The 21,739-nt window shown below is 42.3% G+C and overlaps 1 protein-coding gene, 13 non-coding genes and 2 pseudogenes across 14 annotated transcripts in view; 15 read left to right on the top strand and 1 right to left on the bottom strand.

Moving 5' to 3' along the window:
- Positions 1–21,739, bottom strand: part of LOC137491231 (uncharacterized) — a 498,327-nt gene that overhangs the window by 194,003 nt on the left and 282,585 nt on the right. The gene's annotated exons all lie outside the window — the stretch shown is intronic.
- LOC137495084 (U6 spliceosomal RNA) lies at positions 352–454 on the top strand. The gene has a single exon (XR_011015029.1). It is a non-coding gene; the product is annotated as a U6 spliceosomal RNA (small nuclear RNA).
- Positions 868–941, top strand: LOC137495122 (U6 spliceosomal RNA; annotated as a pseudogene).
- Positions 3,763–3,869, top strand: LOC137494994 (U6 spliceosomal RNA). Its single transcript, XR_011014938.1, has one exon. It is a non-coding gene; the product is annotated as a U6 spliceosomal RNA (small nuclear RNA).
- LOC137495114 (U6 spliceosomal RNA) lies at positions 4,293–4,366 on the top strand (annotated as a pseudogene).
- On the top strand, positions 7,221–7,327 carry LOC137494590 (U6 spliceosomal RNA). Its single transcript, XR_011014536.1, has one exon. It is a non-coding gene; the product is annotated as a U6 spliceosomal RNA (small nuclear RNA).
- Positions 7,749–7,855, top strand: LOC137494592 (U6 spliceosomal RNA). The gene has a single exon (XR_011014538.1). It is a non-coding gene; the product is annotated as a U6 spliceosomal RNA (small nuclear RNA).
- On the top strand, positions 8,279–8,385 carry LOC137494758 (U6 spliceosomal RNA). The gene has a single exon (XR_011014704.1). It is a non-coding gene; the product is annotated as a U6 spliceosomal RNA (small nuclear RNA).
- On the top strand, positions 8,806–8,912 carry LOC137494760 (U6 spliceosomal RNA). The gene has a single exon (XR_011014706.1). It is a non-coding gene; the product is annotated as a U6 spliceosomal RNA (small nuclear RNA).
- LOC137494997 (U6 spliceosomal RNA) lies at positions 9,336–9,442 on the top strand. The gene has a single exon (XR_011014941.1). It is a non-coding gene; the product is annotated as a U6 spliceosomal RNA (small nuclear RNA).
- Positions 9,856–9,962, top strand: LOC137495072 (U6 spliceosomal RNA). The gene has a single exon (XR_011015017.1). It is a non-coding gene; the product is annotated as a U6 spliceosomal RNA (small nuclear RNA).
- LOC137495012 (U6 spliceosomal RNA) lies at positions 10,383–10,489 on the top strand. Its single transcript, XR_011014956.1, has one exon. It is a non-coding gene; the product is annotated as a U6 spliceosomal RNA (small nuclear RNA).
- trnag-gcc (transfer RNA glycine (anticodon GCC)) lies at positions 16,022–16,092 on the top strand. Its single transcript has one exon. It is a non-coding gene; the product is annotated as a tRNA-Gly (tRNA).
- Positions 16,499–16,569, top strand: trnar-gcg (transfer RNA arginine (anticodon GCG)). Its single transcript has one exon. It is a non-coding gene; the product is annotated as a tRNA-Arg (tRNA).
- On the top strand, positions 19,680–19,750 carry trnag-gcc (transfer RNA glycine (anticodon GCC)). Its single transcript has one exon. It is a non-coding gene; the product is annotated as a tRNA-Gly (tRNA).
- Positions 21,113–21,183, top strand: trnag-gcc (transfer RNA glycine (anticodon GCC)). Its single transcript has one exon. It is a non-coding gene; the product is annotated as a tRNA-Gly (tRNA).

The raw sequence follows: 21,739 nt of genomic DNA, 5'->3' as shown, positions 1-21,739 counted from the left end.
TAATGGAAGTAAAACAAGAATTGCCAATTTGTTTCTATCAGTTGCAAGAACTGTAATTTGAGAAAGGAGAAACATTGTTAAAAATAAACATGCTAAAATGGAGTTATGGACAATGTATAAAAGAAACTGGAAAACTATATTAAAACTGTGGAACAATATTTTAGAATGGAAGAAAAAGAGACTGAATTTTACAAAACGTTTATGTTGAATACTCCTTATATTACGTACTCACTAGATGGTTTGAAAATAGATTTGCCAGAATGATTATGCTTGTTGTTTTCCTGTTTTGAAACCAACATAATGTCATAAGGAATGTTTGTAAATGATATTTTTATATGCTTCTGAACTGATGTTTTGAAAAAAAAAAAAACATATACTTGGATCGATACAGAGAATATTAGCATGGCCCCTGCGAAAGGATGACACGCAAATCCGTGAAGCGCTCCATATTGCTGTTTTAGTGCGTGGGTAAAAGTACAGAAATGAAAAAAGACAAAAGGCTTTTCACGATTCCAAATGGTGCATGAGGATGGCTTTAGCAAATCGTGGGAGGTGCTACTGGGTCAACTGGAAAGTCTACATGCATGGTGAAAACGAATGTGGGATGCTTTGATCGTTTGTTTTGTTGTGCAACCAATGCACTTCCAAAGCCCTTGCTTTACTGGGACTTTGCCATAGGCTATCCTGACACTCTAATTTCCCCCTGTCCATAAACTTGGTGACCTACTGCATCAATCAGTGTGCCTAGCACTGACAGGGCCAAAGCTCTGTAGTGCACGGCATACAAGTGGGAACATGGCTCTCTAGGTCCCACCACCTTGGAGGAACATTGCTGGGACTCGAGGGGTACATATGCCCTGAGCCTGAGTGCTTGCTACGGTGGCACATATACTAAAATTGGATCGATACAGAGAAGATTAGCATGGCCCCTGCGAAAAGGAACCTGATGGATCTTCTCTGTCCCCACCCTGTGGCCCCCAGCAGTCCTCTCGACGTCACATGGCCTTAGACTGCAAGGTAGTGACCCCTGAACCCCATTGGGGTCACCTGTGACCTTGACAGGTGCTCATGCTTGCTGAAATTAAAGAAATTACCCAATATGGTAAAAAATCAAAGGCGGGAACTGGCATAATTAGCCATGTGCTGTAGACTGCTCTCATTGTATATCATATATTACATCATTTGAAAAAGAAAATCCATTTTAAATAAATTGAGTAACATATAATTATTAAAAATAGTATTATTTTTTAATAAATGTATTACATTATATTCAAATATAATTGTATGTTTATTTGCAACATAACTAAATATAGCTTTTTTGAATTGCATGTCAGTTAGATAAAATGTTTTTATAATTAGGACTTATATTTCACACCTTTTAAGAAATATAATATTTTTTAATAGTTCAATAATAAACATACTGAAATATTGACTTTTAAATGTTTTAGAATTTTGTCAATTATATTGACCGTAATGTTCAGGTAACTTATTTATTAATATTAAATAACACATAATAAAATATTTAAACAACTGATTAAACTAAATATAGTACCTAAAATATTAGGTTGTAGGATATAAGAAATATTATATTAAAATACTTTCAAATTTAAATTTCAGGCATTGATATTTAAATAGGTTTGTCAATTTTTTAAAGTTTAATAAATTATTTAAAAATCCAATTAAATATATTTTAAAATATTTCATTTACATCAATGTTTACAGTTATATTTACATATACACATATTTTTAGGTGTTACTGCATTTACATTGAACATTTACTTAAGTTTAATTTACAATATAATTTTATACCATTTTATTTTTACTGTTAGCTAAACTAGAGTTTATAACTTGTTTATGAATAATATACAGAACCCTAATATTACCATACTTTAAATTACACAATGATAACATTAAAGCAACCACATGAATATGTGTACGCAGTGTATTTTTGGAAGTTTAATTTTATCCTTCAACTCTTGTTTGCAATAAATGAATAGAAAACAATTATGTAAAGTGTAATATAAATATTGTGTAAAGTTATTCAAGTCACAACAGATAACTCACTCTTGGGACACTGTAGCTACTGAACAAATATCTTTAAAAAAAAAGCTGAAATGTACACAGAGATTAGAAATAAAATAGAAAAATGTTTATTTACACAAAATATATAACCATTTATACTTTTAACATATTAGGGCAGTACAATATAGCATAAAATTATTTTATTATCACAACAGTTTATGCAATATTTAAAAAAAAATAAAAATCACAAACATATGATAAATTATTATTTTATAAACTACCTTCCCAGTAGTTGCTGCTCGGCTATTTGCTAGAGCAGCTCAAAGCATAACCCAGAGCTGTAAATAAACACTAATAGCAGAAGTTAAGAAGAAAAAAGAAAATGACAACAGCCAATCAGAGTCTGAATATCTTGCTTATTTGTTTTAAAGACTAAATGTTTGCACCTTTACAGTGTTTTTAGACTTAGACTTAATTTTTAGAATTAGTTATTTGCATCTGAACAATATCTTTTAACTATTTAATATTATTAAGTAAATGATTTAATAACACAGATAAAATAATGCATTTTTGAATGGAATTGTTATTTTAGAAATAATAGCAATTTCTATGCTGTCATAAATGTTATTTTAGAAATAATAGCAGTTTCTATGCTATCATAAAGCCCTACAACTTGTACATGTATATTTATATTTGTTTTATACAAAATAAACATTTATCTTGCTTAGTTGTTTTAAAGACTAAATGTTTGCACCTTGACAGTGTTATTAGACTTATAATTTTTAGAATTAGAGCTAATTGCGTCTGAACAATATCTTTTAACCATTTAATATTATTAAGTAAATGATTTAATAACACAGAAAAAATGCATTTTTCTAGGGAAATGTTATTTTAGAAATAATCGCGTTTTTCTATGCTATCATAAAGCCCTAAAACATATACATGTATATATCTATTTTTTTGTCAAACAAAATAAACATTTACAACAAAGCCTGTCGTCTTTATAGTCTGTTTTGTCTCCTTTTTTAACTTCCTCTATCCACTGCACCGCTTTATAAATCGCGCTTCCTGGAGGTTCCGCCCAGCGGCCAATCGGAGCGCACGTTCAGTGGAACTTTCTCAAAGAGCCAACGGCACGCTACATGACATGACCAAATTCGGAAGCACGCTTTGTGGAACTTTGCGTCGACCAATCCTGAGCCAGACGTCGGGCCAATCAGGAAGAAGGGAAAGTGGAACTGTGGAACGGGAAGGGAACCGAAGATTCTCCCGCAAGAGGCGCAAGGATGACACGCAAATCCGTGAAGCGCTCCATATTGCTTTTTTAGTGCGTGGGTAAAAGTACAGAAATGAAAAAAGACAAAAGGCTTTTCACGTTTCCAAATGGTGCATGACGATGGGTTTAGCAAATCGTGGGAGGTGCTGCTGGGTCAACTGGAAAGTCTACATGCATGGTGACAACGAATGTGGGATGCTTTGATCATTTGTTTTGTTGTGCTAATGCACTTCCAAAGCCCTTGCTTTAGTGGGATTGCCATAGGCTATCCTGACACTCTAATTTCCCCCCCGTCCATAAACTTGGTGACCTACTGCATCAATCAGTGTGCCTAGCACTGACAGGGCCAAAGCTCTGTAGTGCACGGCATACAAGTGGGAACATGGCTCTCCGGTTCCCACCACCCTGGAGGAACATTGCTGGGACTCGAGGCATACATATGCCCTGAGCCTGACCACTGGTCTGTGCTCGCTACGGTGGCACATATACTAAAATTGGATCGATACAGAGAAGATTAGCATGGCCCCTGCGAAAAGATGACACGCAAATCCGTGAAGCGCTCCATATTGCTGTTTTAGTGCGTGGGTAAAAGTACAGAAATGCAAAAAGACAAAAGGCTTTTCACGATTCCAAATGGTGCATGAGGATGGGTTTAGCAAATCGTGGGAGGTGCTGCTGGGTCAACTGGAAAGTCTACATGCATGGTGAAAACGAATGTGGGATGCTTTGATCGTTTGCTTTGTTGTGCAACCAATGCACTTCCAAAGCCCTTGCTTTACTGGGACTTTGCCATAGGCTATCCTGACACTCTAATTTCCCCCTGTCCATAAACTTGGTGACCTACTGCATCAATCAGTGTGCCTAGCACTGACAGGGCCAAAGCTCTGTAGTGCACGGCATACAAGTGGGAACATGGCTCTCCAGGTCCCACCACCTTGGAGGAACATTGCTGGGACTCGAGGCGTACATATGCCCTGAGCCTGTCCACTCGTCCGTGCTCGCTACGGTGGCACATATACTAAAATTGGATCGATACAGAGAAGATTAGCATGGCCCCTGCGAAAAGGAACCTGATGGATCTTCTCTGTCCCCACCCTGTGGCCCCCAGCAGTCCTCTCGACGTCACATGGCCTTAGACTGCAAGGTAGTGACCCCTGAACCCCATTGGGGTCACCTGTGACCTCGACAGGTGCTCATGCTTGCTGAAATTAAAGAAATTACCCAATATGGTAAAAAATCAAAGGCGGGAACTGGCATAATTAGCCATGTGCTTTCTGGGGTATGACAGGTGCATATTAATTAGCCATGTGCTGTAGACTGCTCTCATTGTATATCATATATTACATCATTTGAAAAAGAAAATCCATTTTAAATAAATTGAGTAACATATAATTATTAAAAATAGTATTATTTTTTAATAAATGTATTACATTATATTCAAATATAATTGTATGTTTATTTGCAACATAACTAAATATAGCTTTTTTGAATTGCATGTGAGTTAGATAAAATGTTTTTATAATTAGGACTTATATTTCACACCTTTTAAGAAATATAATATTTTTTAATAGTTCAATAATAAACATACTGAAATATTGACTTTTAAATGTTTTAGAATTTTGTCAATTATATTGACCGTAATGTTCAGGTAACTTATTTATTAATATTAAATAACACATAATAAAATATTTAAACAACTGATTAAACTATATATAGTACCTAAAATATTAGGTTGTAGGATATAAGAAATATTACATTAAAATACTTTCAAATTTAAATTTCAGGCATTGATATTTAAATAGGTTTGTCATTTTTTTAAAGTTTAATAAATTATTTAAAAATTCAATTAAATATATTTTAAAATATTTCATTTACATCAATGTTTCCAGTTATATTTACATATACACATATTATTTTTTACTGCATTTACATTTAACATTTACTTAAATTTAATTTACAATATAATTTTATACCATTTTTATTTTAACTGTTAGCTAAACTAGAGTTTATAACTTGTTTATGAATAATAAACAGAACCCTAATATTACCATCCTTTAAATTACACAATGATAACATTAAAGCAACCACATGAATATGTACGCAGTGTATTTTTGCAAGTTTTATTTTATCCTTTAACACTTGTTTGCAATAAATGAATAGAAAAAATGATGAATGTAAAGTGTAATATAAATATTGTGTAAAGTTATTCGAGTCACAACAGATAACCCACTCTTGGGACACTGTAGCTACTGAACAAATCTTTAAAAAAAAAGCTGAAATGTACACAGAGATTAGAAATAAAATAGAAAAATGTTTATTTACACAAAATATATAACCATTTATACTTTTAACATATTAGGGCAGTACAATATAGCGTAAAATTATTTTATTATCACAGCAGTTTATGCAATATTTAAAAAAAAAAAAATCACAAACATATGATAAATTATTATTTTATAAACTACCTTCCCAGTAGTTGCTGCTCGGCTATTTGCTAGAGCAGCTCAAAGCATAACCCAGAGCTGTAAATAAACACTAATAGCAGAAGTTAAGAAGAAAAAAGAAAATGACAACAGCCAATCAGAGTCAGAATATCTTGCCTATTTGTTTTAAAGACTAAGTGCACCTTTACAGTGTTTTTAGACTTAGACTTAATTTTTAAAATTAGTTATTTGCATCTGAACAATATATTTTAACTGTTTAATATTATTAAGTAAATGATTTAATAACACAGATAAAAAAAAATGCATTTTTGTAGGGAAATGTTATCTTAGAAATAATAGCATTTTCTATGCTATCATAAATGTTATTTTAGAAATAATAGCATTTTCTATGCTATCATAAAGCCCTAAAACTTATACATGTATATATCTATTTGTTTAATACAAAATAAACATTTATCTTGCTTAGTTGTTTTAAAGACTAAATGTTTGCACCTTGACAGTGTTTTTAGACTTATAACTTTTAGAATTAGAGTTAATTGCATCTGAACAATATCTTTCAACCACTTAATATTATTAAGTAAATGATTTAATAACAGAAAAAAAATCATTTGTCTAGGAAAATGTTATTTTAGAAATAATCGCGTTTTTCTATGCTATCATAAAGCCCTAAAACATATACATGTATATATCTATTTTTTGTCAAACAAAATAAACATTTACAACAAAGCTTGTCGTCTTTATAGTCTGTTTTGTCTCCTTTTTTAACTTCCTCTTTCCACTGCACCGCTTTATAAATCGCGCTTCCTGGAGGTCCCGCCCAGCGGCCAATCGGAGCGCACGTTCAGTGGAACTTTCTCAAAAGAGCCAACGGCACGCTACATGACATGACCAAATTCGGAAGCACGCTTTGTGGAACTTTGCGTCGACCAATCCCGAGCCAGACGTCGGGCCAATCAGGAAGAAGGGAAAGTGGAACTGTGGAACGGGAAGGGAACCGAAGATTCTCCCGCAAGAGGCGCAAGGATGACACGCAAATCCGTGAAGCGCTCCATATTGCTGTTTTAGTGCGTGGGTAAAAGTACAGAAATGCAAAAAGACAAAAGGCTTTTCACGATTCCAAATGGTGCATGAGGATGGGTTTAGCAAATCGTGGGAGGTGCTGCTGGGTCAACTGGAAAGTCTACATGCATGGTGAAAACGAATGTGGGATGCTTTGATCGTTTGCTTTGTTGTGCTAATGCACTTCCAAAGCCCTTGCTTTAGTGGGACTTTGCCATAGGCTATCCTGACACTCTAATTTCCCCCTGTCCATAAACTTGGTGACCTACTGCATCAATCAGTGTGCCTAGCACTGACAGGGCCAAAGCTCTGTAGTGCACGGCATACAAGTGGGAACATGGCTCTCCAGGTCCCACCACCTTGGAGGAACATTGCTGGGACTCGAGGCGTACATATGCCCTGAGCCTGACTGCTGATCTGTGCTCGCTACGGTGGCACATATACTAAAATTGGATCGATACAGAGAAGATTAGCATGGCCCCTGCGAAAGGATGACACGCAAATCCGTGAAGCGCTCCATATTGCTTTTTTAGTGCGTGGGTAAAAGTACAGAAATGAAAAAAGACAAAATGCTTTTCACGTTTCCAAATGGTGCATGACGATGGGTTTAGCAAATCGTGGGAGGTGCTGCTGGGTCAACTGGAAAGTCTACATGCATGGTGACAACGAATGTGGGATGCTTTGATCATTTGTTTTGTTGTGCTAATGCACTTCCAAAGCCCTTGCTTTAGTGGGATTGCCATAGGCTATCCTGACACTCTAATTTCCCCCCCCCGTCCATAAACTTGGTGACCTACTGCATCAATCAGTGTGCCTAGCACTGACAGGGCCAAAGCTCTGTAGTGCACGGCATACAAGTGGGAACATGGCTCTCCGGTTCCCACCACCCTGGAGGAACATTGCTGGGACTCGAGGCGTACATATGCCCTGAGCCTGACTGCTGATCTGTGCTCGCTACGGTGGCACATATACTAAAATTGGATCGATACAGAGAAGATTAGCATGGCCCCTGCGAAAGGATGACACGCAAATCCGTGAAGCGCTCCATATTGCTTTTTTAGTGCGTGGGTAAAAGTACAGAAATGCAAAAAGACAAAAGGCTTTTCACGATTCCAAATGGTGCATGAGGATGGGATTAGCAAATCGTGGGAGGTGCTGCTGGGTCAACTGGAAAGTCTACATGCATGGTGAAAACGAATGTGGGATGCTTTGATCATTTGTTTTGTTGTGCAACCAATGCACTTCCAAAGCCCTTGCTTTACTGGGACTTTGCCATAGGCTATCCTGACACTCTAATTTCCCCCTGTCCATAAACTTGGTGACCTACTGCATCAATCAGTGTGCCTAGCACTGACAGGGCCAAAGCTCTGTAGTGCACGGCATACAAGTGGGAACATGGCTCTCCAGGTCCCACCACCTTGGAGGAACATTGCTGGGACTCGAGGCGTACATATGCCCTGAGCCTGACTGCTGATCTGTGCTCGCTACGGTGGCACATATACTAAAATTGGATCGATACAGAGAAGATTAGCATGGCCCCTGCGAAAGGATGACACGCAAATCCGTGAAGCGCTCCATATTGCTGTTTTAGTGCGTGGGTAAAAGTACAGAAATGAAAAAAGACAAAAGGCTTTTCACGATTCCAAATGGTGCATGAGGATGGGTTTAGCAAATCGTGGGAGGTGCTGCTGGGTCAACTGGAAAGTCTACATGCATGGTGAAAACGAATGTGGGATGCTTTGATCGTTTGTTTTGTTGTGCTAATGCACTTCCAAAGCCCTTGCTTTAGTGGGACTTTGCCATAGGCTATCCTGACACTCTAATTTCCCCCTGTCCATAAACTTGGTGACCTACTGCATCAATCAGTGTGCCTAGCACTGACAGGGCCAAAGCTCTGTAGTGCACGGCATACAAGTGGGAACATGGCTCTTCGGGTCCCACCACCTTGAAGGAACATTGCTGGGACTCGAGGCGTACATATGCCCTGAGCCTGACTGCTGGTCTGTGCTCGCTACGGTGGCACATATACTAAAATTGGATCGATACAGAGAAGATTAGCATGGCCCCTGCGAAAGGATGACACGCAAATCCGTGAAGCGCTCCATATTGCTGTTTTAGTGCGTGGGTAAAAGTACAGAAATGAAAAAAGACAAAAGGCTTTTCACGATTCCAAATGGTGCATGAGGATGGGTTTAGCAAATCGTGGGAGGTGCTGCTGGGTCAACTGGAAAGTCTACATGCATGGTGAAAACGAATGTGGGATGCTTTGATCGTTTGCTTTGTTGTGCAACCAATGCACTTCCAAAGCCCTTGCTTTACTGGGACTTTGCCATAGGCTATCCTGACACTCTAATTTCCCCCTGTCCATAAACTTGGTGACCTACTGCATCAATCAGTGTGCCTAGCACTGACAGGGCCAAAGCTCTGTAGTGCACGGCATACAAGTGGGAACATGGCTCTCCAGGTCCCACCACCTTGGAGGAACATTGCTGGGACTCGAGGCGTACATATGCCCTGAGCCTGTCCACTTGTCCGTGCTTGCTACAGTGGCACATATACTAAAATTGGATAGATACAGAGAAGATTAGCATGTCCCCTGCGAAAGGATGACACGCAAATCCGTGAAGTGCTCCATATTGCTGTTTTAGTGCGTGGGTAAAAGTACAGAAATGAAAAAAGACAAAAGGCTTTTCACGATTCCAAATGGTGCATGAGGATGGGTTTAGCAAATTGTGGGAGGTGCTGCTGGGTCAACTGGAAAGTCTGTATGCATGGTGAAAACGAATGTGGGATGCTTAGATCGTTTGCTTTGTTGTGCAACCAATGCACTTCCAAAGCCCTTGCTTTACTGGGACTTTGCCATAGGCTATCCTGACACTCTAATTTCCCCCTGTCCATAAACTTGGTGACCTACTGCATCAATCAGTGTGCCTAGCACTGACAGGGCCAAAGCTCTGTAGTGCACGGCATACAAGTGGGAACATGGCTCTCCAGGTCCCACCACCTTGGAGGAACATTGCTGGGACTCGAGGCGTACATATGCCCTGAGCCTGAATGCTCACTACGGTGGCACATATACTAAAATTGGATTGATACAGAGAAGATTAGCATGGTCCCTGCGAAAGGATGACACGCAAACCCGTTAAGCGATCCATATTGCTGTTTTAGTGCGTGGGTAAAAGTACAGAAATGAAAAAAGACAAAAGGCTTTTCACGATTCCAAATGGTGCATGAGGATGGGTTTAGCAAATCGTGGGAGGTGCTGCTGGGTCAACTGGAAAGTCTACATGCATGGTGAAAACGAATGTGGGATGCTTTGATCGTTTGTTTTGTTGTGCTAATGCACTTCCAAAGCCCTTGCTTTAGTGGGACTTTGCCATAGGCTATCCTGACACTCTAATTTCCCCCTGTCCATAAACTTGGTGACCTACTGCATCAATCAGTGTGCCTAGCACTGACAGGGCCAAAGCTCTGTAGTGCACGGCATACAAGTGGGAACATGGCTCTCCGGTTCCCACCACCCTGGAGGAACATTGCTGGGACTCGAGGCGTACATATGCCCTGAGCCTGACCGCTGGTCTGTGCTCGCTACGGTGGCACATATACTAAAATTGGATCGATACAGAGACGATTAGCATGGCCCCTGCGAAAGGATGACACGCAAATCCGTGAAGCACTCCATTTTGCTTTTTTAGTGCGTGGGTAAAAGTACAGAAATGAAAAAAGACAAAAGGCTTTTCACGATTCCAAATGGTGCATGAGGATGGATTTAGCAAATCGTGGGAGGTGCTGCTGGGTCAACTGGAAAGTCTACATGCATGGTGAAAACGAATGTGGGATGCTCTGATCGTTTGTTTTGTTGTGCTAATGCACTTCCAAAGCCCTTGCTTTAGTGGGACTTTGCCATAGGCTATCCTGACACTCTAATTTCCCCCCGTCCATAAACTTGGTGACCTACTGCATCAATCAGTGTGCCTAGCACTGACAGGGCCAAAGCTCTGTAAAGCACGGGATACAAGTGGGAACATGGCTCTAGGATAGAAAGGAGAAAAGACAAAAGGTTTTTTACGATTCCAAATGGTGCATGAGCAGGGTTTTAGCTGTTGGGATAGTTTACAGTTTAACCAAAAGAATGACCAGTCTGATAGATGAAGAAGAGCTAGAGTCAGAGATTCAAATAAATAAATAAATCAAGTTTACCTAAGACAGTTTGCAGTTTCATCATCAGAAGCCAGCTTCAACACTCGCAATAAGTTCCTAGGCTGCTCTGCTTACAATCACCAATCAATAACAATTATACTCTGACATAATGTCATTTCCAACTGAACACTGTGATTATCAGTTTTCATGGAACAGGCAGATAGCAGCTCATAGCTGATATCTAATGAGAGAGAAAGAGAGTTTTGAGCAATCCAGAACTGTTAATGTATGTTTACTCAATTTAAACATACATTAAACATAACATTAACTTCAATAACATAATTTTATTGTAATCTTTTACTCAAGCCCGTCCTAAAACATATAAAACAGAGTTGACATGCTTTTTCAAAGTAATGCTGTTACAGTCAACAACAGTTTTAGATCTTTCAGGGGTTAACTGCATCCATCAAAGTATTATTTCAACCCCCATTTATGTTACTTATATATTACTAAAAATATTTAAATCCAACCATAAAGCTGCTTGTTTGCACAGACTTACATGGCACATTTTTTATACAGACATGTCTCTGTTACTTTTACAGCCAAAAGTCAAAAGTCATGGTGAGGGCTAAATCAAGATAGCAGTGCACTCACACAGAATCTTATCTTCTAAGACAAAACATACGCTATTCTTTACTCCCATAATGTTACTGTCAGTTTCTGTGCTTAGTTTTTGGCTACTAGACACTTAATATTTAGATTTTAGCTTTTCATTGACAATTAATTGCCAAAGGCATTTTTTATCTTAAAATCGGTTCTAAAATCATTTTAAACCTAAGAGCTTAGCTGAGCCATTTACTGCATTCTGCTCTCATCTGTTTCTTTTTATATCAGAGTTTAACACCAAAAGCAACAAGAAATTGAGAATGAAATCTTACTAACAGCGCTTAGCTTTTGCTTGATTAATCTGCAAACCATCCCAAGATGTGGATACTGTCCAGATCGGTCCAATCCAGTTAGGGTCATATTTTTTTCGGGATTGCTCCTGGTGCATCATTGATCAATCAACCTCGCCCTAATATTTCTAGGTTTCTTGTCTGACTTTTGTGGCCACTACTATCTAATGGATACCGATTAAGATGTTATTTAAGAATTTATTTATTTATTTAACTATTTCTTTCCCTAATAATCTGACCCACTCTATTCTTAGGATTCGGGCCCTTTTGTCTGTGAAACAGCAAGATAGCAGTGGTGGAACTAATTACAATCTCGGGTTAATTTAGTCCACTACTAAATAAAAACCAGTCCAAGTTTTATCCCCGAGAATGTCCTAAAAGCCTCTTACACACCCGTCACTGAGTACTTAACTCTGGGTGGAGGAGGTACACCCCTCAACTACTGTTATACTTATTACTATCGTTATAGGTGTACCGCAAAATGCACCAGCTCACAAGGGGATTCCACACAAAGCTACCACAAAATTTTGCCTTTCATTCACGTCTGAATGAGAACCCAACAGCTTTCCGTTACTACCCACTACTCCACAGACCATCCCTAGTCTATAATATTTTAAATCTTTCTACATTTCTTTTTGTTGATTGATCAATGGTGTCACCAGTAAACAAGTGCCACGCGTCCATCAAAACTGTAGGGATAGTATACAGTTTAACCCAAAGAATGACCAGTCAGGTATATAAAAAAGAGCCAGAGTCAGAGATTTAAATAAATAAATCAAGTTTACAGAAGATAGTTTGCAGTTTCATCAGCTGAAACCAGCTTCAACTCTCGCAATGAGTTCCTAGGCCGCTCTGCTTACAATCACCAATCAATAACAATTATACTCTCACATAACGTCATTAACTGCGTCATACATATAGGTGTTCTAGCCTGATTGGTTAAAACACAGATAGACTAGGTGAATTTCCACGTGGGGTTTGTGCGTATATTCTGAACAATATCTTAAAGGTGCAGTAGGTGATTTGCCAAAATGCTAACCGCTTAGCATATTATCTTTGGACGGCGGCGAGGGACTGTGATTTAAAGCCACACCCCCTGAAATCGCGAACGCGCGCCCCGCGTCACAACAGCAGACAGACAACCACACTAGTTCATGTCATTTGCCAGTTAGTTAGTGCCAGCGCCATGCAGGAATTACATTTATTACTTAACCACACTTACATGCTATTTCAGAGTGAATATTCAGTGTAGCGATAAACAGTATAGGAAGGCTATCATTGTTCAAAAATGACCAAAGTTAATATAAAAGCACACACGCTAATGGCGTATCTGCGTGAACAGATGCGCAGAAGTCCGAATCTACATTTGCTGACAGACAGCCTGACCTGCTTATCGGAATTATGGGAGATTATAGTCCGACTCTATTTAATTGGATGAACATTTTTTTAGGTTTATGCTTTACCCAGGATAAAAAAAATACATATAAACACATTTAGATAATTTACTGTAATCATTACTATTGGACTATGAAGAGACTTTCAACCAGAACAAAAATTGTTTCTGAAGATAATCACCTGCTGCACCTTTAAGCATAAATGTCAGACATCCCTTGAACTGATTGAAGCTGACTCCAGACCTGTGAAACGGATCAACAATCAAATAGAACACACACACACACCTAAAGTATAATCTGTTTCTTATTTAAGGCTGAGTGTACTCTCAGCCATCTTTATCAAAACTGGTTAAAAATTTGTATAATCTACATTCAGGCAGTTATAATCTTACTATACAAAGTCTATCTTGAATAAAAAGTAGAATCACTTTAAAATAATTAACCGTAAAAACAGCAAAATCACTTTAGACATTTTAGATAGTATTAACTCATAGAAATAACAATAGAGACATTTGATTCCAGTCCTCAGCCCTCAGTTCCACTTAAGGTCTCTGTGACCTCTGACCTAGTTTGGTGGCTTCTGAAAAAAGTTATAAAGAGACAGGCAAATGCACTGAACATTCTTATATTAAGCAATGTGTTAACTTATTCATTAATTAAAATCATTTCACAGTAAATACTCATTCAAATGATCATATAATTATATTTAATAAAAAAAATCATAAGTAACAAGATGATGAAAAAAGGATAAACGTTGGTCCATGATGAGACAGATTGGAAAGCAGAAATCCGAATCCTTCAGCAGGAGAACATGTGTTTCAGGATTGGAGGCTCAGTGGTAGAATTCTCCCCTGCCAGGCGGGAAACCCAGGTCCGATTCCCGGCCAATGCAGTTGCTCGTTTGTGTTGCTACTCTTCCAGCTGCAAGTAACAGCCTTGTGGCAGCCACACAACACAAAGGCAAGAAACAACATTGGTCAGTATTGGTGGTTCAGTGGTAGAATTCTCGCCTGCCATGCAGGAGACCCGGGTCTGATTCCCGACCAATGCAATTCTTGTTTTGTGTTGCTACTGTTCCAGCTGGAAGGCTAACAGCCTTGCAGCTATCACACCCCACTAGGGCAGTAGCATAACCATATCAACATTGGTGGTTTTGGTAGAAATCTTGCCTGCCATGTGGGAGACCTGGGTTCGATTCCCTGCTAATGCAATTGCTGTTTTGTGTGGCTCCTCTTCCAACTCTGGTTGAAGGCCTTTAAGCACTCACACAACACAAAGGCAAGGAAGAACATGGGTCAGCATTAGTGGTTCAGTGGTAGAATTCTTGCCTGCCTTGCGGGCGACCCGAGGCCGATTTCTGTCCAATGCAATTCCTCTCTTGTGTTGCTACTCTTCCAGCTCTTGGTAACAGCCTTGCAGCAATCACACCCCGTTAGGGCAGCACCATAAGCATATCAGCATTGGTGGTTCAGTGGTAGAATTCTCACCTGCCATGCCGGAGACCCGTGTCTGATTCCCAGCCAATGCAATTCCTTTTTTGTGTTGCTACTCTTCCAGCTCTGGGTAACAGCCTTGCAGCAATTACACCCCACTAGGGCTGCAGTAAAAGCTTATCAGCATTGGTGGTTCAGTGCTAGAATTCTCGCCTGCTACATGGTAAACCTAGAATCGATTCTCGGCTAATACAAGTGCGATTTTGTGTGGCTCCTTTTTCAGCACAGGTTGACTGCCTTTTAGCACTTACACAACACAAAGCCAAAAAACAACATCGGTCAGCATAGGTGGTTCAGTGGTAGAATTCTCGCCTGCGACGAGGGAGACCCGGGTCCGATTCCCGGCCAATGCAATTCCTGTTTTGTGTTGCTGCTCTTCCAGCTCTGGGTAACAGCCTTGCAGCAATCACACCCCACTAGGGCTGCAGTACAACCATATCAGCATTGGTGGTTCAGTGGTAGAATTCTCGCCTGCCACGAGGGAGACCCGGGTCCGATTCCCGGCCAATGCAAGTGCTGTTTTTTGTTGCTACTCTTCCAGCTTTGGGTAACAGCCTTGCATCAATCACACCCCACTAGGGCTGCAGAATAAGCATATCAGCAATGGTGGTTCAGTGGTAGATTTCTCGCCTCCCTTGTGAAAGACCCTGGTCAGATTCCCGTCCATTACAGTTCCTATTTTGTGTTGCTACTCTTCCAGCTCTGGGTAACAGCCTTGCAGCAATCACAACCCACTAGGGCTGCAATATAAGCATATCAGCATTGCTGGTTTAGTGGTAGAAATCTCGCCTGCCACGCGGGAGACCTTGAGTCGATTCCTGGCTAATACAAATGTATTTTTGTGTGGCTCCTTTTTCAGCTCTGGTTGACGGCCTTTTAGCACTCACACAACATAAAGGCAAAGAAACAACATGGGTCAGCATTGGTCGTTCAGTGGTAGAATTCTTGCCTGCCACGCGGGAGACCCAGGTCCGTTTCCCGGCCAATGCACCTTCTGATTTTGGTTGCTACTCTTCCAGCACTGGGTAACAGCCTTGCAGCAATCACAACCCACTAGGGCTGCAGTAAAACCATATCAGCATTGGTGGATTAGTTGTAGAATTCTCACCTGCCACGCGGTAGACCTTGAGTCGCTTCCTGGCTAATACAAATGCAGTTTTGTGTGGCTCCTTTTTCAGCTCTGGTTGACGGCCTTTTAGCACTCACACAACACAAAGGCAAGGAAGAACATGGGTCAGCATTGGTGGTTCAGTGGTAGAATTCTCGCCCGCCACGCGGGAGACCCGGGTCCGAATCCCGGCCAATGCAATTCCTGTTTTGTGTTGCTACTCTTCCAGCTCTGGGTAACACCCTTGCAGCAGTCACACCCCACTAGGGCTGTAGCATAAGCATATCAGCATTGGTGGTTCAGTGGTAGAATTCTCGCCTGCCACGCGGGAGACCTGGGTCCGATTACTGGTCAATGCAATTCCTGTTTTGTGTTGCTACTCTACCAGCTCTGAGTATCAGCCTTGCAGCAATCACACCCCACTAGGGCTGCAATAAAAGCTTATCAGCATTGGTGGTTCAGTGGTAGATTTCTTGCCTGCCACACAGAAGACCCTGGTCCGATTCCCATCCATTACAATTCCTGTTTTGTGTAGCTACTCTTCCAGCTCTGGGTAACAGCCTTGCATCAATCGCACCCCACTAGGGCTGCAGAATAAGCATTTCAGCATTGGTGGTTCAGTGGTAGAATTCTCGCCTGCGAAGAGGGAGACCCGGGTCCGATTCCCAGCCAATGCAGTTCTTGTTTTGTATTACTACTCTTCCAGCTCTGGGTAACAGCCTTGCAGCAATCACACCCCACTAGGGGCGCAATAAAGCATATCAGTATTGGTGGTTCAGTGGTAGAATTCTCGCCTGCTACGCGGGAGACCTTGAGTCGATTCCCGACTAATACAAGCGCGGTTTTGTGTGGCTCCTGTTTCAGCTCTGGTTGACGTCTTTTTAGCCCTCACACAACACAAAGGCAGGGAAGAACATGGGTCAGCATTGTTGGCTCAGTGGTAGAGTTCTCGCCTGCCATGCGGGAGACCCGAGTCCGATTCCCGGCCAATGAAAATCTTGTTTTGTGTTGCTACTCTTCCAGCTCTGGATATCAGCCTTGCAGCAATCACACCCCACTAGGGCTGTAGTAAAACCATATCAGCATTGGTGGTTCAGTGGTAAAATTCTCACCTGCCACGCGGTGGGCCTAGAGTTGATTCCTGGCTAATACAAGTGCGTTCTTTTGTGGCTCCTTTTTCAGCTCTGTTTGACGGCCTTTTAGCACTCACACACTACAAAGGCAAAAAACTATATCGGTAGGCATTGATGGCTCAGTGGCAGAATCCTTGCCTGCCACAGAGTAGACCTAGAGTCAATTCACAGCTAATACAAGTGTGGTTTTGTGTGGCTCCTTTTTCAGCTCTGGTTGACGGCCTTTAAGTACTCACACAACACAAAGCCAAAAAAACAACTTCGGTCGGCATAGGTGGTTCAGTGGTAGAATTCTCACCTGCCGCGTGGGAGACCTGGGTCTTATTCCCGGCCAATGCAATTCCTGTTTTGTGTAGCTACTCTTCCAGCTCTGGTTGACAGCCTTTTAGCACTCACACAACAAAAAGGCAAAACACAACATCGGTTAGCATTGGTGGTTCAGTGGAAGAATTCTTGCCTGCCACGCGGGAGACCCGGGTCCGATTCCTGGCCAATGCATTTCCTGTTTTGTGTTGCTACTCTTCCAGCTCTGGGTAACAGCCTTGCAGCAATCACACCCCAATAGGGATCCAGTATAAGCATATCAGCATTGGTGGTTCAGTGGTAGAATTCTCACCTGCCATGCGGGAGACCCAGGTCCGATTCCCGGACAATGCAAGTGTGGTTTTGTGTTGCTACTCTTCCAGCTCTGGAAAAACAGCCTTGCATCAATCACACCCCACTAGGGCTGCAGAATAACCATATCAGCGTTGGTGGTTCAGTGGTAGATTTCTCGCCTGCCACGCGGAAGACCCTGGTCCGATTCCCGTCCATTCCAATTCCTGTTTTGTGTTGTTACTCTTCCAGCTCTGGGTAACAGCCTTTCAGCAATCACAACCCACTAGAGCTGCAGAATAAGCATATCAGCATTGGTGGTTCAGTGGTAGAATGCTCGCCTGCCACATAGGAGACATAGAGTCGATTCCCGGCTAAAACATGTGCATTTTTGAGTGGCTCCTGTTTCAGCTCTGGTTGATGGCCTTTTAGCACTCACACAACATAAAGGCAAGGAACAACATAGATCAGCATTGGTCGTTTAGTGGTAGAATTCTTGCCTGCCACGCGGGAGACCCAGGTCTGTTTCCCGGCCAATGCACCTTCTGATTTTGGTTGCTACTCTTCCAGCACTGGGTAACAGCCTTGCAGCAATCACAACCCACTAGGGCTGCAGTAAAACCATATCAGCATTGGTGGTTTAGTTGTAGAATTCTTGCCTGCCACGCGGTAGACCTTGAGTCGCTTCCTGGCTAATACAAGTGCAGTTTTGTGTGGCTCCTTTTTCAGCTCTGGTTGACGGCCTTTTAGCACTCACACAACACAAAGGCAAGGGAGAACATGGGTCTGCAATGGTGGTTCAGTGGTAGAATTCTCGCCTGCCACGTGGGAGACCCGGGTCCGATTCCCGGCCAATGCAATTCCTGTTTTGTGTTGCTACTCTTCCAGCTCTGGGTAACAGCCTTGCATCAATCACACCCCACTAGGGCTGTAGCATAAGCATATTAGCATTGTTGGTTCAGTGGTAGATTATTTGCCTGCCACACAGAAGACCATGGTCCGATTCCTGTCCATTACAATTCCTGTTTTGTGTAGCTACTCTTCCAGCTCTGGGTAACAGCCTTGCAGTAATCACACCCCACTAGGGCGGCAATATAAGCATATCAGCATTGGTGATTCAGTGGTAGAAATCTCGCCTGCCACGCGGGAGACCCGGGTCTGATTCCCGGCCAATGCAGGTGCTGTTTTGTGTAGTTACTCTTTCAGCTTTGGGTAACAGCCTTGCATCAATCACACCCCACTAGGGCTGCAGAATAAGCATATCAGCAATGGTGGTTCAGTGGTAGATTTCTCGCCTCCCCCGTGAAAGACTCTGGTCAGATTCCCGTCCATTCCAATTCCTATTTTGTGTTGCTACTCTTTCAGCTCTGGTTGACGGCCTTTTAGCACTCACACAACAAAAAGGCAAAACACAACATCGGTCAGCATTGGTGGTTCAGTGGAAGAATTCTCGCCTGCCACGTGGGAGACCCGGGTCCGATTCCTGGCCAATGCATTTCCTGTTTTGTGTTGCTACTCTTCCAGCTCTGGGTAACAGCCTTGCAGCAATCACACCCCAATAGGGATCCATTATAAGCATATCAGCATTGGTGGTTTAGTGGTAGAATTCTCACCTGCCATGCGGGAGACCCAGGTCCGATTCCCGGCCAATGCAAGTGTGTTTTTGTGTTGTTACTCTTCCAGCTCTGGGTAACAGCCTTGCAGCAATCACAACCCACTAGGGCTGCAGGATAAGCATATCAGCATTGGTGGTTCAGTGGTAGAATGCTCGCCTGCCACGTAGGAGACCTAGAGTCGATTCCCGGCTAAAACATGTGCAGTTTTGTGTGGCTCCTTTTTCAGCTCTGGTTGACGGCCCTTTAGCACTCACACAATACAAAGGCAAGGAACAACATAGGTCAGCATTGGTGGTTCAGTGGTAGGAACCTTGCCTGCTACACGCGAGACCCGGGTCCAATTCCCACCCAATGCTTTTCCTGTTTTGTGTTGCTACTCTTCCAGCTCTGGGTAACAGCCTTGCAGCAATCACACCCCACTAGGGCTGTAGCATAAGCTTATCAGCATTGGTGGTTCAGTGGTAGAATTCTTGCCTGCCACGCGGGAGACCCGGGTCCGATTCCCGGTCAATGCAATTCCTGTTTTGTGTTGCTACTCTTCCAGCTCTGGGTATCAGCCTTGCAGCAATCACACCCCACTAGGGCTGCAGCTTAAACATATCAGCATTGGTTGTTCAGTGGTAGATTTCTCACCCTGCCACGCGGAAGACCGTAGTCCGATTCTCGTCCATTACAAATCCTGTTTTGTGTTGCTACTCTTCCAGCTCTGGGTAACAGCGTTGCAGCAATCACACCCCACTGGGGCTGCAGTATAAGCATATCAGCATTGGTGGTCCAGTGGTAGAGTTCTCGCCTCCCACGTGGGAGACCTGGGCCCGGTTCCCAGCCAATGCAATTCCTGTTTTGTGTAGCTGCTCTTCCAGCTCTGGGTATCAGCCTTGCAGCAATCACACCCCACTAGGGCAGCAGTATGAGCATATCAGCATTGGTGGTTCAGTGGAAGAATTCTTGCCTGCCACGCGGGAGACCCGGGTCCGATTCCTGGCCAATGCATTTCCTGTTTTGTGTTGCTACTCTTCCAGCTCTGGGTAACAGCCTTGCAGCAATCACACCCCAATAGGGATCCAGTATAAGCATATCAGCATTGGTGGTTCAGTGGTAGAATTCTCACCTGCCATGCGGGAGACCCAGGTCCGATTCCCGGACAATGCAAGTGTGGTTTTGTGTTGCTACTCTTCCAGCTCTGGAAAAACAGCCTTGCATCAATCACACCCCACTAGGGCTGCAGAATAACCATATCAGCGTTGGTGGTTCAGTGGTAGATTTCTCGCCTGCCACGCGGAAGACCCTGGTCCGATTCCCGTCCATTCCAATTCCTGTTTTGTGTTGTTACTCTTCCAGCTCTGGGTAACAGCCTTTCAGCAATCACAACCCACTAGAGCTGCAGAATAAGCATATCAGCATTGGTGGTTCAGTGGTAGAATGCTCGCCTGCCACATAGGAGACATAGAGTCGATTCCCGGCTAAAACATGTGCATTTTTGAGTGGCTCCTGTTTCAGCTCTGGTTGATGGCCTTTTAGCACTCACACAACATAAAGGCAAGGAACAACATAGATCAGCATTGGTCGTTTAGTGGTAGAATTCTTGCCCGCCACGCGGGAGACCCAGGTCTGTTTCCCGGCCAATGCACCTTCTGATTTTGGTTGCTACTCTTCCAGCACTGGGTAACAGCCTTGCAGCAATCACAACCCACTAGGGCTGCAGTAAAACCATATCAGCATTGGTGGTTTAGTTGTAGAATTCTTGCCTGCCACGCGGTAGACCTTGAGTCGCTTCCTGGCTAATACAAGTGCAGTTTTGTGTGGCTCCTTTTTCAGCTCTGGTTGACGGCCTTTTAGCACTCACACAACACAAAGGCAAGGGAGAACATGGGTCTGCATTGGTGGTTCAGTGGTAGAATTCTCGCCTGCCACGTGGGAGACCCGGGTCCGATTCCCGGCCAATGCAATTCCTGTTTTGTGTTGCTACTCTTCCAGCTCTGGGTAACAGCCTTGCATCAATCACACCCCACTAGGGCTGTAGCATAAGCATATTAGCATTGTTGGTTCAGTGGTAGATTATTTGCCTGCCACACAGAAGACCATGGTCCGATTCCTGTCCATTACAATTCCTGTTTTGTGTAGCTACTCTTCCAGCTCTGGGTAACAGCCTTGCAGTAATCACACCCCACTAGGGCGGCAATATAAGCATATCAGCATTGGTGATTCAGTGGTAGAAATCTCGCCTGCCACGCGGGAGACCCGGGTCTGATTCCCGGCCAATGCAGGTGCTGTTTTGTGTAGTTACTCTTTCAGCTTTGGGTAACAGCCTTGCATCAATCACACCCCACTAGGGCTGCAGAATAAGCATATCAGCAATGGTGGTTCAGTGGTAGATTTCTCGCCTCCCCCGTGAAAGACTCTGGTCAGATTCCCGTCCATTCCAATTCCTATTTTGTGTTGCTACTCTTTCAGCTCTGGTTGACGGCCTTTTAGCACTCACACAACAAAAAGGCAAAACACAA

This window comes from Danio rerio, chromosome 4 (genome assembly GCF_049306965.1).
Source record: "Danio rerio strain Tuebingen ecotype United States chromosome 4, GRCz12tu, whole genome shotgun sequence".
Lineage (NCBI taxonomy): Eukaryota > Metazoa > Chordata > Actinopteri > Cypriniformes > Danionidae > Danio > Danio rerio.
Note: the sequence above shows the minus strand (reverse complement) of the source record. Positions and strands in the feature narration are given on the sequence as shown.